Source organism: Lichenostomus cassidix, chromosome 26 (genome assembly GCF_008360975.1).
Source record: "Lichenostomus cassidix isolate B80296 chromosome 26, HeHo_3.0, whole genome shotgun sequence".
NCBI lineage: Eukaryota > Metazoa > Chordata > Aves > Passeriformes > Meliphagidae > Lichenostomus > Lichenostomus cassidix.
In genome coordinates this window covers 4,320,777-4,330,008 of record NC_139506.1, presented here as the reverse complement: position 1 = coordinate 4,330,008, position 9,232 = coordinate 4,320,777, and the positions used below count along the sequence as shown (strand labels likewise).

The 9,232-nt window shown below is 44.2% G+C and overlaps 2 non-coding genes across 2 annotated transcripts; one reads left to right on the top strand and one right to left on the bottom strand.

Moving 5' to 3' along the window:
* The first annotated feature begins 6,634 nt into the window (after positions 1–6,634).
* On the top strand, positions 6,635–6,707 carry TRNAK-UUU (transfer RNA lysine (anticodon UUU)). The gene has a single exon. It is a non-coding gene; the product is annotated as a tRNA-Lys (tRNA).
* Positions 6,708–6,878: 171 nt separating this feature from the next.
* Positions 6,879–6,951, bottom strand: TRNAK-UUU (transfer RNA lysine (anticodon UUU)). The gene has a single exon. It is a non-coding gene; the product is annotated as a tRNA-Lys (tRNA).
* Positions 6,952–9,232: the final 2,281 nt, after the last annotated feature.

Genomic DNA, 9,232 nt, shown 5'->3' with positions numbered 1-9,232 from the left:
GGGATACAGCACTGGAATTCCCAAATTCCCAAATTCCTGGCAGTGAAAAAGCACTGGATAATCCTGGAATTCCTGGCAGTGACACAGAACTGGATGATCCTAGAATTCCCAAATTCCTGACAGGGACAAAACTCTGGATAATCCTGAAATTCCTGACAGTGACACAGCTCTGGAATTCCCAAATTCCATAATTCTTGGCAGGGACAAAGCTCTGGATGATCCTGGAATTCCCAAATTAATTCCTGGCAGTGACACAGCACTGGAATTCCCAAATTCCACAATTCCTGGCAGAGACACAGCACTAGAATTCCCAAATTCCTGAATTCCTGGCAGGGACACAGCTCTGGAATTCCCAAATTCTGGAATTCCATAATCCCTGGCAGTGACACAGCCCTGGAATTCCCAAATTCCACAATCCCTGGCAGTGACACAGCCCTAGAATTCCCAAATTCCAGAATTCCCAAATTCCCGAATTCCTGGCACTGAGGGAACTCGATGATTCCATCAGCAAACATCCCACAGGGTGGAGGCAAAGAGCAGCTGAGTCACAATTCCAGGGAATTCCACACATTCCATGGATTCCCCAGGGAGGAAGCACAATCAGCACATTCCCAACCTCCCTGATTGTCCCAAAATTTCAAAAAAAAAAAAAAAAAAACCCAGCTGGATTTGGGGAATAAATGGATTTTTAATGGATTTTAAAATGAATTTAAATAATAAAAAATTTAAGTAATGAAATAATAAAATATAATAATAATAACCGATATAATAAAATAATAAAATAAAATTTAATAAAATAATAAAAATAATCATAATAAATTAAGCAATAAAATCATTAAATATAATATAATAACATAATAAAAATAATATAAAAAAATAAGAAAATATAATTTAAAAATTTAAGCATTATAAACCACTTTTCCCAGTAAAATTCCCCCAAATTCTACCCGATTCTCCCAAAATTTCAAACCCAAAAATCTACACTTACCCACCTCGACTTTCCTCTGCCTGCTGGGAAGATTTTGGGATGATTTTCCCGGGAAGATTTTGGGATGATTTCCCGGGAAGATTTTGGGATGATTTTCCCAGGATTTTGGGATAATTTTCCCAGGATTTTAGGATGATTTTCCCAGGATTTTAGGATGATTTCCCGGGAATATTTTGGGATGATTTCGCGGGATTTTGGGATGATTTCCCCAGGATTTTGGGATGGAAAAACTCAGAATTTCTCCTCCCAAACCCCACCCAGGGAGGGGAGGAGTTACTGTTTGAAATTCTGTCCCGAATGTGAGAAAATCCTTGGATTTCCTCTCCACCCCCTTCCCGGGAAAAGGGAATTTTGGGATCACTTTTAACCCCTTCCCTGCTGATTTGATCCCATAAATTATATTTTTTTATCACCTCGGCTCTCAAATTAATTTTTGGGGTTAATTAAGATTTTATCGCTGAGCTTTAAAAATATTTCCAGGTTGCAAATATCACCAAATCAGTGTTTAAATCCTTCCCTGTAAAGCTGGAAGATTCCCTAAAATTCCCTAAAATTCTATTTTTTTTTTTTCAGTATTTTGAATTATTTGAAAGCTGAAATAAAAATGGTGACGATTAACCAAATCCCTGCTGAGTTTCCACTTTAAATAGAATTTAAAAACTTTTTTTTTTTCCCCCCTTAAAAAGAGAATTTTCAGCAAATCGAAACCGAGCTGGGAATCGGTTGGAACTTGAATTTGAAACACGTGGAGGAAATTCCGGAAAAAAAAAAATAAAAATAAATAAATAAATAAAAAGGGGAATTTCCAGCTCGCTTTCGCTTTCTTTTTAATTTCCAAAAAATATCCCAAATTTGAAATCTAAAATCCCAAATTTTCACCCCAAAACCTTAAATCTCAACCCACCTGGAGCCGAAAGGGGATGAAAAACCTCCAAAAATAGGATTTTTAGGCTTCAAAAAAATCTCCCTGGAGCAGAAAAAAGTCGCAGAGGAAATGGTGAATCACCAAAGAGTCACGAAATTTAAATTTTTTTTTCCATTCCAAAAGCTCAGCCTCACCACGGGAAGGAGAAATTTGTCAGTTTTTGGACTGAAACTTCCTTTTTAAAACACTAAAAATCCCCTCCGGGTTGGAGGTTTTTGAGAAAAGAAAGATTTTAAGCGGCTGGGGAGTGGAATTTAAAGAATTCAAACTGAGTTTTGGGGTTTGGAAGTCGGAAAAAAATGGGTTTAAATTCGGTTTAAAGTGGAAATACAGCAGGGGATTGGGTTCAGGTGGGAGAGCTTTTTGGGGTTTTTAAATAAAGGGAAATACTTTAAAAAAAATATTGTGATTTGAGGTGATTTTAGGTAAAAATCTGTGTTTGTGAGCACTTTTTTGAGTTTTCAAATAAAGGGAAATACTGAAAAAAAAAACCTTCGGGATTTGAGGTGATTTTAAGTAGAAAAATCTGTGTTTGTGAGCATTTTTTTCAGATTTCAAATAAAAGAAAATACTAAAAAAAATCGGGATTTGAGGTGATTTTAGGTGAAACAGCCTCTGTTTGTGACTTTTTTCAGATTTCAAATAAAGGAAAATACTGAAAAACAAACTCGTGATTTGAGGTGATTTTAGGTAAAACAACCTCTGTGTTTAACCACTTTTTTCAGCTTTCAAATAAAGCAAAATACAAAAAAAACAATCTCGTGATTTTAGGTAAAAATCTGTGTTTGTGATCACTTTTTTGAGTTTTCAAATAAAGGGAAATACTGGAAAAAAAACCTTCGGGATTTGAGGTGATTTTAAGTAGAAAATCTGTGTTTGTGAGCATTTTTTTCAGATTTCACATAAAGGGAAATGCTAAAAAAAAATCGGGATTTTAGGTGAAACAGCCTCTGTTCGTGACTTTTTTCAGCTTTCAAATAAAGGAAAAGACTGAAAAACAAACTTGTGATTTTAGGTGATTTTAGGTAAAAATCTGTGTTTGAAATCACTTTTTTCAGCTTTCAAATAAGGCAAAATAAATTTAAAAAAACCCAAAAAACTCGTGATTTGAGGTGATTTTAGGTAAAACAGCCTCTGTTTGTGACTTTTTTCAGCTTTCAAATAAAGGAAAATACTAAAAACAAACTCCTGGTTTGAGGTGATTTTAGGTAAAAATCTGTGTTTGAGATCACTTTTTTCAGCTTTCAAATAAAGCAAAATACAAAAAAAACAAACTCCTGGTTTGAGGTGATTTTAGGTAAAAATCTGTATTTGAGATCACTTTTTTCAGCTTTCAAATAAAGCAAAATACTAAAATCAAACTCGTGATTTTAGGTAAAAATCTGTGTTTGTGACCATTTTTTTCAGATTTCAAATAAAGCAAAATACTAAAATCAAACTCGTGATTTTAGGTAAAAATCTGTGTTTGTGATCACTTTTCCCATCTTTCAAATAAAGGAAAATACTGAAAAAAAAAACCTTGTGATTTTAGGTAAAACAGCCCTGGAGGAGAAGCTTTAAAGCTTTAAAAAAAAACCTTTTAAAAGAACCTTTTTAGCACTGATGTGATCATCAAGTCACCGGTAATTAAATTTGTCTCCACCAGAGGCCCTGAGGGGTTTTCACGCCTCAAATCCAGACCTTCAAATTGAAAAAAAAACCACCAAAAAATCCCAAAAAACCAAAAAAACCCCACTTTTTAAAAATTCTGATTTATACCTGAGGTGAGTTTTGCGGCTGGCATGGAACTTTGGTGCTGCTCCCCCCAAAAATCTGCCAAAAAATCTGCCAAAGCTTTGCTAAACGAGAGAAGATAACGAATAAAAAATAAAAAAATAAACGTTACAGCAACATCTCCTTTGGTGGGAAGCGGGAGGGAAAAACAAAAGTGATCTTTAATTCAAATTACAAAGAGAGAATTGCTCTGCAAATGTCCCTAAATGGGTTTGGGATTTGGATTTAAATCTATTTTTGGAGCGGAAAAAATTGACTTTTCGTGAATTTGGGATAGGGCAGAGCTTCCAACACCCTGAACATCCTGGAATAAATCTGTTTAAATCTATTTAAATCTATTTTAGGAGGGGAAAATGGATTTTTCCATGAATTTGGGATAGCAGAGCTTCCAACACCCTGAAAATCCTGGAATAAATCTGTTTAAATCTATTTTAGGAAGGGAAAAAATGGATTTTTCCATGAATTTGGGATAGGGCAGAGCTTCCTGATTTGTATTTAAATGTGTTTTCGGAAGGAAAAATAGTCTTTTCTTAGCTGCTAGTTCCTTGAGTAAATCAAACTGCTGTTTATATGATCAATTCCTGGGTTGTGTCCACCCTGAACATCCTGATTTGCATTTCAATCTGTTTCAGGAGGGGAAAAATGGGGTTTTTTTAGGGTTATCCACGCTAGCTGATAGTTCTTTGAGTGAATCAAAGTAGTGTTTGTGGGATGAACTCCTGATGATGAGGGAGATTGGGTGTGAGCTCAGCGCTGAAATCATGGAATTAGAGTGGTTTGGGATGGAAATGACCGAAAAGTTTATCCCAAAATGATCCCAGAATGATCCCAGAATGATCCCAAAATGATCCCAGAATGATCCCAGAATGATCCCAAATTGCTCCAGCCTGGCCTTGGACAGTCCCAGGATCCAGCAGCAGCCACAGTTTATTTGGGAATTCCATTCCATCCCTCCTCACCCTCACTAGGAAGGGATAATTCCCAATATTCCGTCGAAACCTTGGAATTCCCGTCAGTCCGAAGCCGTTCCCCCTCTCCTGTCACTCCAGGCCTTTGCAAACATTCCCTCTCCGCCTTTCTCCCCTCAGGGCACAGTTAAAGCACCCAGAAAAGTCCCTTTTCGCGGCGGGGCGATGCCGCTGATCCCGGAGTTGTGTGGGAAGAGATAAAGTTCCTGCCGCTCCCACCGCCCCACGCCCCTCCCGCCGGCACCGCCTCCTTCCTCCCCGCCGCCCCGCCGATCCCCGCGGCGCCGTGCTCACCCTACAGCCGCTCCATGGGCTCCGGGCCGGCCTGGGGAGGGCACGGAGCCCCTAAACCCCCCGAGGGCTCCGCGCCTCCATTTTAGCGGGGAGCGGGCCGCCGCTTCCCCTCACGGCCAACATGGCGCCGGGCCATAGAGCGGAGCGGGGTGTGCTGCTAGACGGGACGAGCTGCCGCCGTGGGGGTGTGGCGCCCCCTGGCGGCTTGGAGGACCCCGGCGGTGCGTCCCCTTAGCCCTGTTGGAAAATGTTAACAAATAATTAAAAAAAAATAAAACTAATAACAAATATATTAAATAATATTAAATGATAAATACATAATAAATATCGTGTCTAGTAAAGTATAATATTATATATTGTGCAAGATAACGAATTGTAATAATTTAGTAAATTATTGCTTTTAATTTAGTAATTTATTATATATAATTGTATTATGTATATTACACATTATTTATTATTTATTATTATATATAGTTTATTATACATATAATTATTTATTATATAATTAATAAATAGTAATTCGTTATTTATCATATATAATAAATATAATAATAAATAATAGAATGACACCCATAACAAATATAATTATAATAATTATAATAATAATTTTATTAAATATAGGTAATAATTGTAATTATTACTAATAATTTAGTAAATTTTTACTCTCGGTAAAAAGTCAACAAACTATAATTATTAAGCAATAATTAAAATAGTAAAAATTAAAAATAAAAAAAGTCAATATTATCTCAAGTCTCAGTGCTCTTTGACACAAGACCATCGCATATTTTCAGACCTCATCAGCACGAAATCAGTGGAGCAGACAGCAGGAGCATTCCTGCCTCAAGGACACCTGGAATTATTAAACCTTAAGGATGGAATAAATCAAAATATCGATGCTGGCTATGAGAACATCGCTGACTCGGCAAAACACTCAAGGTCCCTGAGCCCTAGAGCTGTGCTATCTTCGTTTGAATATCCATCTGGACATTGGAATATTCTCCAGGACATTATCATATCCACCTAGATAACAGAATATCCACTGGAATATTCACCTGGACAATAGAATATCCACCTGGATAACAGAATATCCCCTGGAATATCCACCTGGACAATAGAATATCCACCTGGACAATAGAATATCCACCTGGATAATAGAATATCCACTGGAATATCCACCTGGACAACAGAATATCCACCTGGATAATAGAATATCCACTGAAATATCCACCTGGATAATAGAATATCCACCAGGATATTACAATTCCCAACTCTCTTCATTATAAACCCCTCACTTCCCTGCTCCAGGCCACCCTGCCTTGTCAGGGGGTTGCACTGAATGCTCTCCAGAGGTTCTTTCCAATGGATCCACACGCTTGGAAAATTCCCACTAATCCTAGCAGAGAGGCAGAGCTTGGGAAGAGACCAAAGCTTGGGAAGAGACCAAAGCTTGGGAAGAGACCAAAGCTTGGGAAGAGACCAAAGCGGAACCGCAGCGAGTAAACAGCAAAATCCGCCGCGACGGGCTGGATTTGTGGCCGAGCAACCCAGGCTGGACAGAAATAAGTCATGTTTTTTCTCGGGGGAGGGAATCGCGCACCGGGAAAGGATCCAAATTCCCGGAAAAACCGGGATCGGCCGCCCTGGGCTGTACGGTGATAAGGGCGGTGGAGGCGTTTCGAACCCAGAGCCCGGATAGCTCAGTCGGTAGAGCATCAGACTTTTAATCTGAGGGTCCAGGGTTCAAGTCCCTGTTCGGGCGGTTGCACTTTTGTAGAGTTTAATCCCATTTTTTTTTTATTTCCTGCCCCAATTCCCCGCGCGCTCAGCAGAGACCCTCCGGCGGGCAGCGCCGATCGTGCCGAGGGTGTAAAAAGGGTTTTTTTGGGTAAAAAAAAAAATTTCTGCGGGGAAAAAAGAGGGAAAACACTTACGCCCGAACAGGGACTTGAACCCTGGACCCTCAGATTAAAAGTCTGATGCTCTACCGACTGAGCTATCCGGGCTCTGCTGCCACCGAACCTACTGTAGGAATATCACGCTGCACGTGGGGTGAGAGACTGTCGATACTGCCTCTGCCTGCACCCCACTGTGTGCACCCCACTGTCTGTACCCCCTGCCTGAACCCCATTATCTGCACCCCACTGTGTGCACCCCACTGTCTGTACCTCCTAGCTGAACCCCACTGTCTGCACCCCGCTGTCTGTACCCCTACCTGAACCCCATTATCTTCACCCCATTGTCTGAACCCCACTATCTGTACCGCCTACCTGAACCCCATTATCTGAACCCCACTGCACTCTCCTGAGTCCATCTCCCTGCCTTAAACCCCTGCCTGCACCCCATTATCTGCAGCCTCCTGCCTCCATCTCCCCACCTTAAAGCCCCATCTGCACCCCACCATCTGCCCCCTCCTGCCTGCACCTCCCTGCCTTAAACCCCACTATCTGCACCCCCGATTGAGCTCTCCCTGCCTGAACCCCACTGTCTGCACACCACTGTCTGCACCCCACTGTCTGCACCCCACTATCTGCACCCCACTGTCTGCACCCCACCCTCCTGCCTGCCCCTCACTGCCTGAACCCCTTCCTAATTAAACCGCCTAATTAACCTAATTGAACCCCCTGATTGAAGCCCCTCTGCCTGCCCCCCTGTGCCCCCCGAACACTCCCGGGCAATCCCGGGGTTCTGGCACAGCTCAGGATCCCAACAAACCCACACCGGGCTCATCCCACACCTTTTTAAATCCCATTTCATCTTTTATCCCATTAACCCCGCGGGCTGTGGGTCCCCACTGCCGGCTTTGGGGTTCCCCCAGCAAAGTGGGGTTCAGAGGGGAAGAGGAGGACAGGGAATGATCGATCCAGGACAGGGAATGAACCTTTCCAGGACAGGGAATGATCGATCCAGGACAGGGAACGATCCATCCCAGGACAGGGAACGATCCATCCCAGAACAGGGAATGATCCATCCCGGGACAGGGAATGATCGATCCAGGACAGGGAACGATCCATCCCAGGACAGGGAATGATCCATTCCAGGACAGGGAATGATCCATTCCAGGACAGGGAATGATCCATCCAGAACAGGGAATGATCCATCCCGGGACAGGGAATGATCGATCCAGGACAGGGAATGAACCTTTCCAGGACAAGGAATGATCTATCCCGGGATAGGAATGATCCATCCCAGGACAGGGAATGATCTATCCCAGTACAGGGAATGATTGATCACAGAATAGGGAATGATCCATCCAGGACAGGGAATGATTGATCCCGGGACAGGGAATGATCGATCCCAGTACAGGGAATGATCGATCCAGGACAGGGAATGACCAATCCAGGACAGGGAATGATCCATCCAGGACAGGGAATGATCTATCCCAGGACAGGGAATGGTGTCCCTTGCACACGAGGCTGGCTGGGGCCTGCAGGGACATGGGGTCACCCCAAGATCCCAACACCTCCTCGCACGCTTGGTGAATCCCACAAACCCCTCCAGCCTCCCGGGGAACCTCGCGGAAGGCCGGGCTAATCCCCTGCGCTCCATAATCCCGGGATAATCTGTGCCTGCGCTAAACCCGAGCCCAGCTGTGCCCCGCGGCTCTCCCAGGAGGCTCTCCTGCCATTCCGGGTGTCACTGTCCCCACCTGCCAGGGAAAACACAGCCCGGCCACCTCTGCCAGCCCTCGGGCACGTGTGGCCACTCGGGGTGTCACCCGGTCCGGCTGCAGGGGTGGCAGTGTCCCCATCCAGCTGGGGGGCTCTGGGGACCAGGGCGGGGGGTGAATTTGGGGTCCCCAGGGATGTCCCCGAGGGTGGGGGAGGTGGAGGGGGACAAGGGCAGAGCGGTGGGAGCAGCTGGGAGTCCCGGGATGGGGACACGAGGGGGGAATGTCGCCGGGATTCGGTGGGGAGGGCTGGGAGCATCCCGGGGACACGCGGGGGGACAGCGGTTCGGGCTCTGTGCAATGCGAAGGGAGACCAGGAGCATCCCGGGGGCATTCAGGGGGACACCGGGGGACACCAGCTCGGACCCTGTGCAATACCGAGGGAGACCAGGAGCACCCCGGGGACATTCGGGGAACACCAGGGGCCACCAGCCCGGACCCTGTGCAATACGGAGCACCCCGGGGACATTCGGGGGGACACTGGGTGGGATCGGCACAGGCTCTGTGCAATACGGAGAGAGACCAGGAGCATCCCGGGGACATTCGGGGGACATCAGGGGACACCGTGGGACACCAGCCCGGGCTCTGTGCAATACGGAGCACCCCGGGGACATTCA